This window comes from Neovison vison, chromosome 5, assembly GCF_020171115.1.
Source record: "Neovison vison isolate M4711 chromosome 5, ASM_NN_V1, whole genome shotgun sequence".
Classification (NCBI taxonomy): Eukaryota; Metazoa; Chordata; class Mammalia; order Carnivora; family Mustelidae; genus Neogale; species Neogale vison.
In genome coordinates, this window is record NC_058095.1 from 47,846,412 (window position 1) to 47,863,595 (window position 17,184).

The following is a 17,184-nucleotide window of genomic DNA, read 5'->3' on the forward strand; positions in this document are numbered from 1 at the left end:
TGGACATCTAGGTTCTTTCCATAGTTTGGCTATTGTGGACATTGCTGCTATAAACATTCGGGTGCACGTGCCCCTTTGGATCACTACGTTTGTATCTTTAGGGTAAATTCCCAGTAGTGCAATTGCTGGGTCATAGGGCAGTTCTATTTTCAACATTTTGAGGAACCTCCATGCTGTTTTCCAGAGTGGTTGCACCAGCTTGCATTCCCACCAACAGTGTAGGAGGGTTCCCCTTTCTCGGCATCCTCGCCAGCATCTGTCATTTCCTGACTTGTTGATTTTAGCCATTCTGACTGGTGTGAGGTGATATCCCATTGTGGTTTTGATTTCTATTTCCCTGATGCTGAGTGGTATGGAGCACTTTTTCATGTGTCTGTTGGCCATCTGGATGTCTTCTTTGCAGAAACGTCTGTTCATGTCCTCTGCCCATTTCTTGATTGGATTATTTGTTCTTTGGGTGTTGAGTTTGTTAAGTTCTTTATAGACTTTGGACACTGCTCCTTTATCTGATATGTCGTTTGCAAATATCTTCTCCCATTCTGTCAGTTGTCTTTTGATTTTGTTAACTATTTCCTTTGCTGTGCAAAAGCTTTTGATCTTGATGAAATCCCAATAGTTTATTTTTGCCTTTGCTTCCCCTGCCTTTGGCGATGTTCCTAGGAAGATGTTGCTGTGGCTGAGGTCGAAGAGGTTGCTACCTGTGTTCTCCTCAAGAATTTTGATGGATTCCTTTCTCACATTGAGGTTCTTAATCCATTTTGAGTCTATTTTTGTGTGTGGTGTAAGGAAATGGTCCAATTTCATTTTTCTGCACGTGGCTGTCCAATTTTCCCAACACCATTTATTAAAGAGGCTGTCTTTTTTCCATTGGACATTCTTTCATGCTTTGTCAAAGATTAGTTGACCATAGAGTTGAGGGTCTATTTCTGGGCTCTCTATTCTGTTCCATTGATCTATGTGTCTGTTTTTGTGCCAGTACCATGCTGTCTTGATGATGACAGCTTTGTAATAGAGCTTGGAGTCCGGAATTGTGATGCCACCAACTTTGGCTTTCTTTTTCCATATCCCTTTGACTATTCGAGGTCTTTTCTCATTCCATATAAATTTTAAAATTATTTGTTCCATTTCTTTGAAAAAAGATTGATGGTACTTTGATAGGAATTACATTAAATGTATAGATTGCTTTAGGTAGCATAGACATGTTCACAATATTTATTCTTCCAATCCAGGAGCATGGAACATTTTTCCATTTCTTTGTGTCTTCCTCAATTTCTTTCATGAGTACTTTATAGTTCTCTGAGTATAGATTCTGTGCCTCTTTGGTTAGGTTTATTCCTAGGTATCTTATGGTTTGGGGTGCAATTGTAAATGGGATTGACTCCTTAATTTCTCTTTCTTCTGTCTTGTTGTTGGTGTATAGAAGCTTTTAATCTCTCCTTCTATTTTCAATGATAGCCTAGCTGGATATAGTATTTTTGGCTGCATGTTTTTCTCGTTTAGTGCTCTGAAAATGTCATGCCAGCTCATTCTGGACTGCCAGGTCTCTGTGGATAAGTCAGCTGCCAATCTAATACTTTTACCATTGTATGTTACAGACTTCTTTTCCCGGGCTGCTTTCAGGATTTTCTCTTTGTCACTAAGGCTTGTAAATTTTACTCTTAGGTGATGGGGTGTGGGCCTATTCTTATTGATTTTGAGGGGCGTTCTTGAACCTCTTAAATTTTGATGCTCGTTCCCTTTGCCATATTGGGGAAATTCTCCCCAATAATTCTCTCCAGTATAGCTTCTGCTACCCTCTCTCTTTCTTCTTCTTCTGGAATCCCAATTATTCTAATGTTGTTTCATCTTATGGTGTCACTTAACTCTCGAATTCTCCCCTCATGGTCCAGTAGCTGTTTGTCCCTCTTTTGCTCAGCTTCTTTCTTCTCTGTCATTTGGTCTTCTATATCGCTAATTCTTTCTTCTGCCTCATTTATCCTAGCAGTGAGAACCTCCATTTTTTATTGAACGTCATTCATAGCTTTTTTTTTTTTTTTTAATTTCAACTTGGTTAGATTTTAGTTCTTTTATTTCTCCAGAAAGGACTTTTATATATCTGGAGAGGGTTTCTCTAATATCTTCCATGCCTTTTTCAAGCCCGGCTAGAACCTTGAGAATTGTCATTTTGAACTCTAGATCTGACATATTACCAATGTCTGTATTGATTAGGTCCCTAGCCTTTGGTACTTCCTCTTGCTCTTTTTTTGTTGTGAATTTTTCTGCCTTGTCATTTTGTCCAGCTAAGAGTATATGAAGGAGCAAGTAAAATACTAAAAGGTTGGCAACAATCCCAGGAAAATATGCTTTAAGCAAATCAGAAGAGATCCCAAATCGTGAGGGGGAATTTCTCCCCCTTCACGATTGGGTGAGGGATCTCCTCTGATTGGGATCTCCTCTGATTGGGATCTCTTCTGATTTGGGGATAAAAAGAGGTTCAAAAAGAAAGAAAGAAAAAAAAGAATTAAAAAATGAGATTGAATTAAAAATTCAATCAGAATTTAAAAAAGAATTAAAAAAAGAGATTGAAGAGATTGGGATCTCTTCTGATTTGGGGATAAAAAGAGGTTCAAAAATAAAGAAAGAAAAAAAGAAAAAAAAAAGAATTAAAAAAAGAAAACAAATAAAGAAAAGTATAAAAAAGAAATATATATATATATATATATATATATATATTAGATAAACTAGTTTAAAAACGTTAAAAAAGTAAAGGGTAAAAGTTAAAAAAATTTTAGCAGAAGAAGAGAAAAAAAATGAAAAAGAAAAAAATTAAATTAACTGCAAGACTAAAAAATCACAGGCAGAAAGCCATGAGTTCCGTGGTTCGTTTTCTCCTCGTCTGGATTTCTGCTGCTCTCCTTGGTATTGAAACTGCACTCCTTGGTAAATGAAGTTGGTCTTGCAGGATTTCTTGTGGATCTTCTGGGGGAGGGGTCTGTTGTAGTGATTCTCAAGTGTCTTTGCCCCAGGCGGAATTGCACCGCCCTTACCTGGGGCCGGGCTGAGTGATCCGCTGGGCTTTGATTTCAGGAGCTTTTGTTCCCTGAGCGCTTTCCGTAGAGTTCCAGAGGACGGGAATACAAATGGAGGACTCCTGGTCTCCGGCCCAGAGGAGGCGAGAGCCCGGGGCCCCGTTCCCCAGTGCGCCCTCAGTGAACAGCTCCTAGTAACTCCCGTCTGCCTAACCTCCAGCCGTGCTCTGAGCTCACCGAGCCTGCGACTGGTTCAAGGCAACACCGAGCTGTGAGCTTACTGTCGTATCTGTCTCTGTAGCCAGCTTTCCCGTTCCAATATCCGCAAGCTCTGTGACACTCAGACACCCCCGAACCTTCTGTGACCCTGCGAGACCTGAGGCCACACCGACCCCGCATGGGCTTCACCCCGGTTTAGCTTCTGGAGCGATGTCCCTCAGTGGTACAGACTTTTAAAAGTCCTGATTTTGTGCTCTGTTGCTCCACCGCTTGCCGGGAGCCGGCCCCTCCCCCCGGGGTCTATCTTCCCGTCACTTTGGATTCACTTCTCCACCAGTCCTACCTTTCAGAAAGTGGTTGTTTTTCTGTTTCTAGAATTGCTGTTCTTCTTCTCTTTGATCTGCCGATGGATTTGCTGGTGTTTGCAATCTTTAGATAAGCTCTCTAGCTGATCTCCTGCTAGCTGAAGTAGTCTCAGCCTGCTACTTATCCACCATCTTGACTCCTCCTTATTTCACAGTTTTGAGTTGTGATTGGAGTTGCCTTTGAAAACACTTTTATCTCTCATTTAGATGTGCTCTGTGTCATGCAGAAAAAGATAAAAAGCAATCTCTGTGTGAATCAGGTATAATGGTTTAGTTCTATATTTACCAGCCACTAATTCCTTTGAGTGATCATATTTGTTCTCTGTTTACACATGGCCTGATGGATTTCAAAACAAAAAAGCAGGAGGGATTAAAATACTTGAATCACACAATAGTCTCAAGTGTTGTCATTGGCAATGAAGAGCCAACATTCCATTTCCAAGTCTTACAATATATGAGACATAACTAGTTTTTGGGAAAATCTGATGCAGTAGTGATAGCCCATACTACATAAGGCTAAATACCAAGCATAAGAAAGTATGTTTACTGTGTATTGGAGCTCATGCAGCCCAGACAAGGATCATGAAGGGATGAACTAGGGACTCCCTGACTTATGGTTGGTTTCCTGGGAAAAGTTTAATGGTGTTACATAGGAAGTACCCTTGTGGCAATGCTCCTAAAACATGAGAAAGGTCTTTGCCAAGCAAGAAGACATTCTTTTTCAGATGGAGGGTTAAAACTCTTGATTACTTTTGATTGAAGAAAATTGTATATTCCCATCGAGTGGGCTGGTGGTGACCTAGAGCAATCTGGTAAAAGAAAGAAAATCACAGAATGTACTACAAAACGTAAAGTCTCCTTAGGAATAAAAGATCAATTAGTAAAGTCTTGCATTGAGGAAACACATAAAATTATTTATTACATAATTTTTCTATAACGATGTAATGATTCATTTTTGTGTTTTATACTATTTCACATTTGTTAAGTGATTATTATATGCAGAGTACTGAATTGAATATTTCCCAATATTATTGTTTATAAATCTCATTGACAAGAAATATGGACAAATGTCAACTCCATTTTGAACAAAGGAAATTACACTTTAGAGAAATGAAGTAAACAGTTAAATGATGTAGTTATCATTAAGTATGTTGAAAGCAAAGAAAGGTGTCTATGCACTGAGACCCAACATCTCATTTGTAATCTCTGGCCTGCACAAATTGATAAGAAAAGAATAACAAGTCGCATTACACATCAGCTAAGACTGGATAACAAAAATATTTACTGCATCCAGTCAGCTTGGTCACAATTAGCAGGATGGGACTGGAGGAAAGGAAGTAGATAGTTGTCATCAACCTGGAAGCTTTATTATGTGGGCCTGGAAGGCAGTCAAGTGATGGAAAGAAATCTGAGTATGAAAAGAACATTCATGAGGAGGAGTCAAGATGGCGGAGAGGTAGCAGGCTGAGACTACCTCAGCTAGCAGGAGATCAGCTAGAGAGCTTATCTAAAGATTGCAAACACCTGCAAATCCATAGGCAGATCGAAGAGAAGAAGAACAGCAATTCTAGAAACAGAAAAACAACCACTTTCTGAAAGGTAGGACTGGTGGAGAAGTGAATCCAAAGCAACGGGAAGATAGACCCCGGGGGGAGGGGCCGGCTCCTGGCAAGCGGCAGAGCAATGGAGCACAAAATCGGGTCTTTTAAAAGTCTGTTCCGCTAAGGGACATCGCTCCAGAGGCTAAACCGGGGTGAAGCCCACGCGGGGTCGGCGTGACCTCAGGTCCCGCGGGGTCACAGAAGGATTGGGGGTGTCTCAGTGTCGCAGAACTTGCGGATATTGGAACGGGAAAGCCGGCTGCAGAGACAGAGCCGACAGTAAGCTCGCAGCTCGGAGTTGCCTTGAACTGGTCGCAGGCTCGGTGAGCTCGGAGCGCGGCCGGAGGTTAGGCAGACGCAAGTTACTAGGAGCGGTTCGCTGAGGGCGCACAGGGGAGCGGGGCCCCGGGCTCTCGGCTCCTCCGGGCCAGAGACCAGGAGGCTGCCATTTGTATTCCCGTCCTCCAGAACTCTACAGAAAGCGCTCAGGGAACAAAAGCTCCTGAAAGCAAAGCCGAGCAGATCACTCAGCCCGGCCCCTGGTAAGGGCGGTGTAATTCCGCCTGGGGCAAAGACACTTGAGAATCACTACACCAGGCCCCTCCCCCAGAAGATCCACAAGAAATCCAGGCAAGACCAAGTTCACCTACCAAGGAGTGCAGTTTCAATACCAAGGAGAGAGCAGCAGAATTCCAGAGGAGGAGAAAACAAACCACGGAACTCATGGCTTTCTGCCTGTGATTTTTTAGTCTTGCAGTTAATTTAATTTTTTTCTTTTTCATTTTTTTTTCTCTTCTTCTGCTAAAATTTTTTATAACTTTTACCCTTTTCTTTTTTAACGTTTTTAACTAGATTATCTAATATATATATTTTTTCTTTTTTATACTTTTCTTTATTCATTTTCCTTTTTTTAATTCTTTTTTTTTCTTTTTTTTCTTTCTTTCTTTTTGAACCTCTTTTTATCCCCAAATCAGAAGAGAACCCAATCTCTTCAATCTTTTTTTTCTTAATTCTTCTTTAAATTCTTGATTGAATTTTTAATTCAATCTCTTTTTCTTAATTCTTTTTTTTCTTTCTTTCTTTTTGAACCTCTTTTTATCCCCAAATCAGAAGAGATCCCAATCAGAAGAGATTGGGAGATCCCAATCTGAAGAGATTGGGAGATCCCAATCAAAGGAGATCCCAATCAGAGGAGATCCCTCACCCAATCGTGAGGGGGGAGAAATGCTACCTCATGATTTGGGATCTCTGCTGATTTGGTTAAAGCATATCTTCCTGGGATTGTTGCCACCCTTTTAGTATTTTACTTGCTCCTTCATATACTCTTAGCTGGACAAAATGACAAGGCGGAAAAATTCACAACAAAAAAAAGAACAAGAGGCAGTACCAAAGGCTAGGGACCCAATCAATACAGACATTGGTAATATGTCAGATCTAGAGTTCAAAATGACAATTCTCAAGGTTATATCCGGGCATGAAAAAGGCATGGAAGATATTAGAGAAACCCTCTCCAGAGATATAAAAGCTCTTTCTGGAGAAATAAAAGAACTAAAATCTAACCAAGTTGAAATCAAAAAAGCTATTAATGAGGTTCAATAAAAAATGGAGGCTCTCACTGCTAGGATAAATGAGGCAGAAGAAAGAATTAGCGATATAGAAGACCAAATGACAGAGAAGAAAGAAGCTGAGCAAAAGAGGGACAAACAGCTACTGGACCATGAGGGGAGAATTCGAGAGATAAGTGACACCATAAGACGAAACAACATTAGAATAATTGGGATTCCAGAAGAAGAAGAAGAAAGAGAGAGGGGAGAAGAAGGTATACTGGAGAGAATTATTGGGGAGAATTTCCCCAATATGGCAAAGGGAACAGGATCAAAATTCAGGAGGTTCAGAGAACGCCCCTCAAAATCAATAAGAATAGGCCCACACCCCGTCACCTAATAGTAAAATTTACAAGCCTTAGTGACAAAGAGAAAATCCTGAAAGCAGCCCGGGAAAAGAAGTCTGTAACATACAATGGTAAAAGTATTAGATTGGCAGCTGACTTATCCACAGAGACCTGGCAGTCCAGAAAGATCTGGCATGATATTTTCAGAGCACTAAACGAGAAAAACATGCAGCCAAGAATACTATATCCAGCTAGGCTATCATTGAAAATAGAAGGAGAGATTAAAAGCTTCCAGGACAAACAAAAACTGAAAGAATTTGCAAACACCAAACCATCTCTACAGGAAATACTGAAAGGGGTCCTCTAGCAAAAAGAGAGCCTACAAGAGGTAGATCAGAAAGGAACAGAGACAATATACAGTAACAGTCACCTTACAGGCAATAGAATGGCACTAAAATCATATCTCTCAATAGTTACCCTGAATGTTAATGGGCTAAATGCCCCAATCAAAAGAACAGGGTATCATAATGGATAAAAAAACAAAACCCATCTATATGTTGCCTCCAAGAAACTCATTTTAAACCCGAAGACACCTCCAGACTTAAAGTGAGGGGGTGGAAAAGAATTTACCATGCTAATGGACATCAGAAAAAAGCAGGAGTGGCAATCCTTATATCAGATCAATTAGATTTTAATCCAAAGACTATAATAAGAGATGAGGAAGGACACTATATCATACTCAAAGGGTCTTTCCAACAAGAAGATCTAACAATTTTAAAAATCTATGCCCCCAACGTGGGTGCAGCAAACTATATAAACCAATTAATAACAAAATCAAAGAAACACATCAACAATAATACAATAATAGTAGGGGACTTTAACACTCCCCTCACTGAAATGGACAGATCATCCAAGCAAAAGATCGACAGGGAAATAAAGGCCTTAAATGATACACTGGATGAGATGGACATCACAGATATATTCAGAACATTTCATCCCAAAGCAACAGAATACACATTCTTCTCTAGTGCACATGGAACATTCTCCAGAATAGATCACATCCTCGGTCCTAAATCAGGACTCAACCGGTATCAAAAGATTGGGATCATTCCCTGCATATTTTCAGACCACAATGCTCTGAAGCTAGAACTCAACCACAAGAGGAAGTTTGGAAAGAACACAAATACATGGAGACTAAACAGCATCCTTCTAAAGAATGAATGGGTCAACCAGGAAATTAAAGAAGAATTGAAAAAAGTCATGGAAACAAATGATAATGAAAATACAACGGTTCAAAATCTGTGGGACACAACAAAGGCAGTCCTGAGAGGAAAATATATAGCGGTACAAGTTTTTCTCAAGAAACAAGAAAGGTCTCAGGTACACAACCTAACCCTACACCTAAAGGAGCTGGAGAAAGAACAAGAAAGAAACCCTAAGCCCAGTAGAAGAAGAGAAATCATAAAGATCAGAGCAGAAATCAATGAAATAGAAACCAAAAAAAAAAAAAAACAATAGAACAAATCAACCAAACTAGGAGCTGGTTCTTTGAAAGAATTAATAAAATTGATAAACCCTTGGCCAGACTTATCAAAAAGAAAAGAGAAAGGACCCAAATAAATCAAATCATGAATGAAAGAGGAGAGATCACAACTAACACCAAAGAAATACAAACTATTATAAGAACATACTATGAGCAACTCTACGCCAACAAATTTGACAATCTGGAAGAAATGGATGCATTCCTAGAAACATATAAATTACCAAAATTGAACCAGGAAGAAATAGAAAGCCTGAACAGACCCATAACCAGTAAGGAGATTGAAACAGTCATTAAAAATCTCCAAACAAACAAAATCCCAGGGCCAGATGGCTTCCTGTGGGAATTCTACCAAACATTTAAAGAAGAACTAATTCCTATTCTCCTGAAACTGTTCCAAAAAATAGAAATGGAAGGAAAACTCCCAAACTCATTTTATGAGGCCAGCATCACCTTGAGCCCAAAACCAGACAAGGATCCCATCAAAGAAGAGAGTTATAGACCAATATCCTTGATGAACACAGATACAAAAATTCTCACCAAAATACTAGCCAATAGGATTCAACAGTACATTAAAAGGATTATTCACCACGACCAAGTGGGATCTATCCCAGGGCTGCAAGGTTGTTTCAACATCCGCAAATCAGTCAATGTGATACAACACATCAATAAAAGAAAGAACAAGAACCATATGATACTCTCAATAGATGCTGAAAAAGCATTTGACAAACTACAGCATCCCTTCCTGATCAAAACCCTTCAAAGTGTAGGGATAGAGGGCACATACCTCAATATCATCAAAGCTATCTATGAAAAACCCACTGCAAATATCATTCTCAATGGAGAAAAACTGAAAGCTTTTCCACTAAGGTCAGGAACACGGCAGGGATTTCCATTATCACCATTGCTATTCAACATAGTACTAGAAGTCCTAGCCTCAGCAATCAGACAACAAAAGGAAATTAAAGGCATCCAAATCGTCAAAGAAGATGTCAAACTATCACTCATCGCAGATGATATGATACTCTATGTGGAATACCCAAAAGACTCCACTCCAAAACTGCTAGAACTTATACAGGAATTCAGTAAAGTGTCAGGATATAAGATCAATGCACAGAAATCAGTTGCATTTCTCTACACCAACAACAAGACAGAAGAAAGAGAAATTAAGGAGTCAATCCCATTTACAATTGCACCCCAAACCATAAGATACCTAGGAATAAACCTAACCAAAGAGGCACAGAATCTATACTCAGAAAACTATAAAGTAATCATGAAAGAAATTGAGGAAGACACAAAGAAATGGAAAAATGTTCCATGCTCCTGGATTGGAAGAATAAATATTGTGAACATGTCTATGCTACCTAAAGCGATCTACACATTTAATGCAATTCCTATCAAAGTACCATCCATCTTTTTCAAAGAAATGGAACAAATAATTTTAAAATTTATATGGAACCAGAAAAGACCTCGAATAGCCAAAGGGATATTGAAAAACAAAGCCAAATTTGGTGGCATCACAATTCCGGACTTCAAGCTTTATTACAAAGCTGTCATCATCAAGTCAGTATGGTACTGGCACAAAAACAGACACATACACCAATGGAACAGAAAAGAGAGCCCAGAAATAGACCCTCAACTGTATGGTCAACTAATCTTCGACAAAGCAGGAAAGAATGTCCAATGGAAAAAAGACAGCCTCTTCAATAAATGGTGTTGGGAAAATTGGACAGCCACGTGCAGAAAAATGAAATTGGACCATTCCTTACACCACACACAAAGATAGACCCAAATGGATTAAGGACCTCAATGTGAGAAAGGAATCCATCAAAATCCTTGAGGAGAACACAGGCAGCAACCTCTTCGACCTCAGCCACAGCAACATCTTCCAAGGAACATCGCCAAAGGCAAGGGAAGCAAGGGCAAAAATGAACTTTTGGGATTTCATCAAAATCAAAAGCTTTTGCACAGCAAAGGAAACAGTTAACAAAACCAAAAGACAACTGACAGAATGGGAGAAGATATTTGTAAACGACATATCAGATAAAGGACTAGTGTCCAAAATCTATAAATAACTTAACAAACTCAACACCCAAAGAACAAATAATCCAATCAAGAAATGGGCAGAGGACATGAACAGACGTTTCTGCAAAGAAGACATCCAGATGGCCAACAGACACATGAAAAAGTGCTCCATATCTCTCGGCATCAGGGAAATACAAATCAAAACCACAATGGGATATCACCTCACACCAGTCAGAATGGCTAAAATCAACAAGTTAGGAAATGACAGATGCTGGCGAGGATGCCGAGAAAGGGGAACCCTCCTACACTGTTGGTGGGAATGCAAGCTGGTGCAACCACTCTGGAAAACAGCATGGAGGTTCCTCAAAATGTTGAAAATAGAACTGCCCTATGACCCAGCAATTGCACTACTGGGAATTTACCCTAAAGATACAAACGTAGTGATCCAAAGGGGCACGTGCACCCGAATGTTTATAGCAGCAATGTCCACAATAGCCAAACTATGGAAAGAACCTAGATGTCCATCAACATATGAATGGATAAAGAAGAGGTGGTATATATACACAATGGAATTCTATGCAGCCATCAAAAGAAACGAAATCTTGCCATTTGCGACAACATGGATGGAACTAGAGCGTATCATGCTTAGCGAAATAAGTCAAGCGGAGAAAGACAACTATCATATGATTTCCCTGATATGAGGAAGTGGTGATGCAACATGGGGGCTTAAGTGGGTAGGAGAAGAATCCATGAAACAAGATGGGATAGGGAGGGAGACAAACCATAAGTGACTCTTAATCTCACGAAACAAACTGTGGGTTGCTGGGGGGAGGTGGGTTGGAAGAAGGGGGGTAGGGTTATGGACATGGGTAGGGTATGTGCTTTTGGGTAAATTGGAAGGGGAGATGAACCATGAGAGACTATGGACTCTGAAAAACAATCTGAGGGGTTTGAAGTGGCGGGCGGGTCGGAGGTTTGGGTACCAGGTGATGGGTATTATAGAGGGCACAGCTTGCATGGAGCACTGGGTGTGGTGAAAAAATAATGAATACTGTTTTTCTGAAAATAAATAAATTGGAAAAAAAAAGAACATTCATGAACCTATTGTTGGCAAGCTCTGATAGCCTGGAGATGCACTCATTTCTCTTTCAAGGATACGTTTTTAGAAAGAATAAATAATAGATAAATTAACAGAGATACCAGAATGAGACAAATGAGGCATCTAGAATACAAATTTAAGGAGCCAATCACTTGCAGGGTCTTTAAAGTTCATGGGTGAGGCTTGTGTAAACCTAGGCATGAATGTCTACTGACAGCCTGTGCTCTGGATACATCAATTGCCTCACCTTAGTGATGGTTCCTGAGTTTACATTATTTCAAAACCAATTATTAATTTCTCAGATGATATGGCTATTTTTCAGTTTCAGGAAGAACAAATCTTAGTGAAAAATAGTAATGAAAAAGTAGTAAAAGGAAAAAAAAAACACAACTGGATACTAATGGCCCATTTTGTGATGACAAATTTGCAAGAATTTGCTCCAAAGAATCATTTTTTATTTCATATTTATAGAATTTCAGTTATACTTCCAAACTCTGATACAATTTCACTCCCTTGGCTTACATATTTATTCATTCCAAGGTATTTATTGAGGTCCTACCTAATGTATCATTGTGCTAGGCAAATGGTTATACATTGGTGAATGAAACAGAATAGGTGACTGCCCTTTTGGCATTGATAAGTGGGAAAGAAAAACACACTTAATATGTACATACCTAAATTAGTAAGTACTTATCATTGTGGTAAGGGCAATAAAAGAAATAAACATGATGCAGGAGCATCTAGTATTATTGGTTTGTGTTTGAGAACACAGTCCAGGATCACATTCAAGACCTTTTATAATGCAATGTGGTTGTGGAGAATTACTGCCAGAAGTCCTAAGACGTTTGAGAAAGTAAATTATATAACATCATTTCTTTCAATATTAAAGATAAAATTGAAATAATTCATGCATGCCTTAAAAATAGGAAGATATTTTTCAAGTATGCAGAATAATAACAAAACAAATTTGGTCATACCCAAAGATACTACTAATACAGTTCTTTCTTCCTAGTTTTTTCTCATGTCACACTTTAGTAAAATTCATATTACTTTTTAATTACTTTTCCTCTGCTCTTGTCATTCTGGTTTCTTGTCCTCCTACTCTTCCTTTTTATTCTTACATATTTAGGATTGATATAATTTTAATTTCTTCTCATTTGAAGCTACTCTTGGAGGGGAGCCTAGGTGGATCAGTTGTTGAGTTTCAGCTCAGGTATTTTTCTTTTCGAACCTGGGATCCTGCCCCGAGTTGGACTCTGTGCTCAGTAGAGAGTCTGCTTGAAGATTCTCTGCCTCTGCCCAACAGCCCCCCCAACACACTCTCTCCCTGTAATAAAAAAAAAATATTTTAGGGCGCCTGGGTGGCTCAGTGGGTTAAGCCACTGCCTTCGGCTCAGGTCATGATCTCAGGGTCCTGGGATCGAGTCCCGCATCGGGCTCTCTGCTCAGCAGGGATCCTGCTTCCTCCTCTCTCTCTCTCTGCCTGCCTCTCTGCCTACTTGTGATCTCTCTCTGTCAAATAAAATAAAATCTTAAAAAAATTATTTTAAAAGAGATGAAAAATTAAAAAACAAAACTGAAAAAATAAATAAAGGCTACAAAAAAAAACAAAAACAAAACAAACAAACAAACAAAAACAAACAAAGAATGCTCCTTAGTGCTTTCCCTAAACTCTGAAGCTTTCCAGGCCTCTATTATCAGTAAACTTGAGAGGAGTGAATTGTTCATGCTGGTCGTCTAGGGAAGGGATCTCTTGCCCTGATCCTCAAGTGGACTCCAACTGGTGCAAATGCAGCTCTCCTAAGCAGCAGAGACAGGCCTCTGGGTAAGCAGGTCTGGATTCCAGTATGTGGTGCTGTATTACTCACTGAAGGCATGCAGAACCAGTGAATGAGATGAAAATCACTGCACCCTCCTCTCTACTTAGGAGTTGAAAATTTGCACCCCAGATCTGCAGTGAGCCATCACAGGAAAAAAAAATCCACCAGTCTTAACTCCTCAGTTTCTCTCAGAACTCTGTGTTCATGCTGCCAGTGACAAGGCATTTTTATCTCAGGCACGTGACTGAGTTCTAACTCCAATTTTTTTGTTTGTTTTTAAAGATTTTATTTGTTTATATTAGAGAGATAATGAGAGAGAGAATGAGATGGAAGAAGGTCCGAGAGAGAAGCAAACTACCCATGGAGCTGGGCACCTTATGGGGGACCTGATGCAGGGAGTCTGGGATGATGAGCTGAGCCTAAGGCAGTTACATAAACAACTGGGCCACCCAGCTGATGCCAATTCCAATTTCTATGGGTTCCTGTGACACAGACTCACACCATACTTCCAGGGTGTTTGAGGTCTTGCCATGCTCCCGTTTTTTGCTGGACCCCTCTCAGGAAAGTGGACACCCAGTCATGATGTGATTTGGAGTATAGGGCAACACAGCAGAAAGCCAGGACCTAGCTTCATGGTTTTCAGCCATTTTTTCCTCTAAGTGATGTCTGGGAACTCTGAAACATTCAGGCCCAGCTTTTCATCTTCTGATCCCTGGGATCATGAGGTCATGCTGTCACATCTAGAATTCCACCCCACTTCACCACTTGAACAGTTTTAAGCCATAAATGTCCCCCATCGTAGTCAACTCCTATGTGTCTCAATCAAACTCTTCATTGTCAATAAAAACGTTGCAGTAGGCTCCTTCAGGAAGGTGCCTCCCTACTGCGGTATACACAGTCATATAACCAGCACAACTTATTCCCACCCATGCCAGTTAAACTCTGAAGCTGCTGCAGACACCACAGTGAGAGCTAGAGGTTGCTCTTGAGGTGGTTCAGGATCTTCTTCTTGGACTGATGCTGTAGGTCCAAGAAAGAAATTATCATCACCAAGATTGACTTTTCATTTCCCTCCTAAATAAAGGAAAAATTTACCACCACTCAATGTTCTCTGAGTTTATGAAGCAATCCCTGGAAGGTCTCCCTTGATGGCAGGTCATAGTCACAGGGATCTGAGAATACTCACTACACCTGGACTACCAGTTGTTGGAGACTTGCTCTGTGTAGCCTAAGCTGTTTCCTTCACCAGCCTATATCAGCCACACCCCGTCCTCCTCACCTCAGCATCTCACTGGTTCTCTTCCCTCTGCCCCTCCTCACCTGTTTGTGCTCTTTAACTTCTAATAAAGAAATAAGACCCTGAAAAAAAAAAAGATTGAGCACAAAAGTGTACATTTAGGCCTTCAAGACCTGGCTGGAAACACCATCCTTTGTGTATTTCTTTGTCATCTTTCCTCTCGTGCTGATGGCATCAGAGGTGCATGACAACCCAGGGCGTGAGAAGACCCATTGTGGAGGAAATCTGCATTCCTGAAAGACCACATAAAGGATTTCTGTCTCCTAGTTTGAAGATCCCCTTAGCACTGTCATGGGGGAAAATATGTGGTGACATGCTACCAAAATTTGGGGAGTTACTTGGTAATTAAGCATACTGCAGTATACCTACAACATGTTACCAAGTTAACTTCAAGAGTTATCAGCTAAAAACCTTTAAAAATTACCAAAGAGGACAGGCGCCTGGGCGGCTCAGTGGGTCAAGCCTCTGCCTTCAGCTCAGGTCATGATCTCAGGGTCCTGGGATCGAGTCCCACATCGGGCTCTCTGCTCAGCAGGGAGCCTGCTTCCTCCTCTCTCTCTCTGCCTGCCTCTCTACCTACTTGTGATCTCTGTCTGTCAAATAAATAAATAAAATCTTTAAAAAAAATAACCAAAGAGGTACCTGGCTTCCTCAGTCAGTAGTATACTTGATATCTGGGTTATGAGATTGAGCCCCACATCAGGCAGAGTTAACTAAAACAAAACAAAACTAAACTAAAATAAACTAAATAATTTACAGATTACGAAAATCGATTAGGCTCAATCAATGGAGCTGCTTGGTATTGGCATGGACCCTGTCTCCCGTTCATTCAGCCACTGGGCTCTGCACAATGAGATGGTACCAGTGCTTATCAGTCAACCATGTTATTCTATGAGCTCAGGGTCTAGAGGAGAAGATGGACAAACAAGAAACAAAAGTGAGATTGAAAAGAGCAATTGCTCCATACGAAAAGAGCAAGGGACTACATCTAAGTCCTGAGCTCCACCAGGTGAGGGGTATGACAAGGCTATCCTGATATGACATTGAGAATTCCTGTGGTAGGAAAAGAAGGAGACAGCCCTGCTGAAACTGAGTGTATTCAGCCTGGCAGAGGACACCATGGAGCAGATGATTGGAGGCAGAATTTGATGTTCCCAGAGTGGAGGTTAGAAAGGAGGCCAGGGTGGCCAGAGGAAGCTGAGAAAAAGAGCAGAGAGGGAGACAGGAGGTCCCAGGCCAGGAGCACTTCGACAGTATCAGTGCCCTTCTCCCAGTGTTGTGTGACCACATTTCCACACACTTAGTGGCTGAAACCACAAACACTGTCTCCCGGTCTCAGGGGATCAGGAATCCAGCAGTGTTTGGCTGGGGACTCCATACAGAGTCTCTCATTAGGTTGTGGCTGTTGACAACAAACAGGTAGAACCTGCTTTACTGAGAATGTGAGATCACTTAGGGGCATAGGCCAGATACAGACCACCTCAAAAACCGGAGTTCTTCTGTCTAATGTTGACCCACTGTGCTAGGCCACAAGAATATGTCTGTGTCATGGTTCAACCTAGGGGCTTGTACTCAAGTCTGAAGATCTGAGAGAGAACATGGGTCAGATTCAACATGGGGCTGGGCAATGAGCTTTTATATCCAAATCTCAGCAAGGACTTTGGTTCATGTTCCCATGTTCTGTTGAACAGAATTGAATCACTACATCCAGACCACATTCAGGGGAGGGGGTTACACAAGGATGTATACAGAGGAGTTGGGGAACCAATGGAGCCCCTGAGGGGAGAAGGTGATAATCCCTGCAGGGTCTGTGCCTTGCCCAGAATCAGACTGGTAGGAAGGCTTACCAGATATGAATCCAGCTCTTTGAGTATACACAAAGGTGGGGTCCTGGTGCACATAGCCTTTCACTGAGGGCTCTGGAAAAGGTTGTCTAGAAGGATGTGGTTATAGACATGGAAATGGTATTAGGCTGAGGGTGATCATTGCTATCCTAGAAAAGAGACAATTCCCAAAGTTCTTGTCTGAGAGGGACCCCATGTTATGGCAACCCACTGAATGGAACCCTATCTGCATCACACCCTTTGGAAAGGAGGTAATGGCTTGCATTCCAGCACAGGCAGTCTCTAAGAGTAAGGGTGCATTCTGACTATAAACGGCCAAGGCTCCAATCCCTTCTTTTCTCCAATCCCTTCAATTTTCCATTGAAAATTAGAAGTCTAAGATCTTGTTAAGCTATTATTCACTTGTTTCAGGTGGAGCTATCACCTTCTGGGACTCTAGAATGTTAGCACTGATGAACACATGTGTGCACACAGG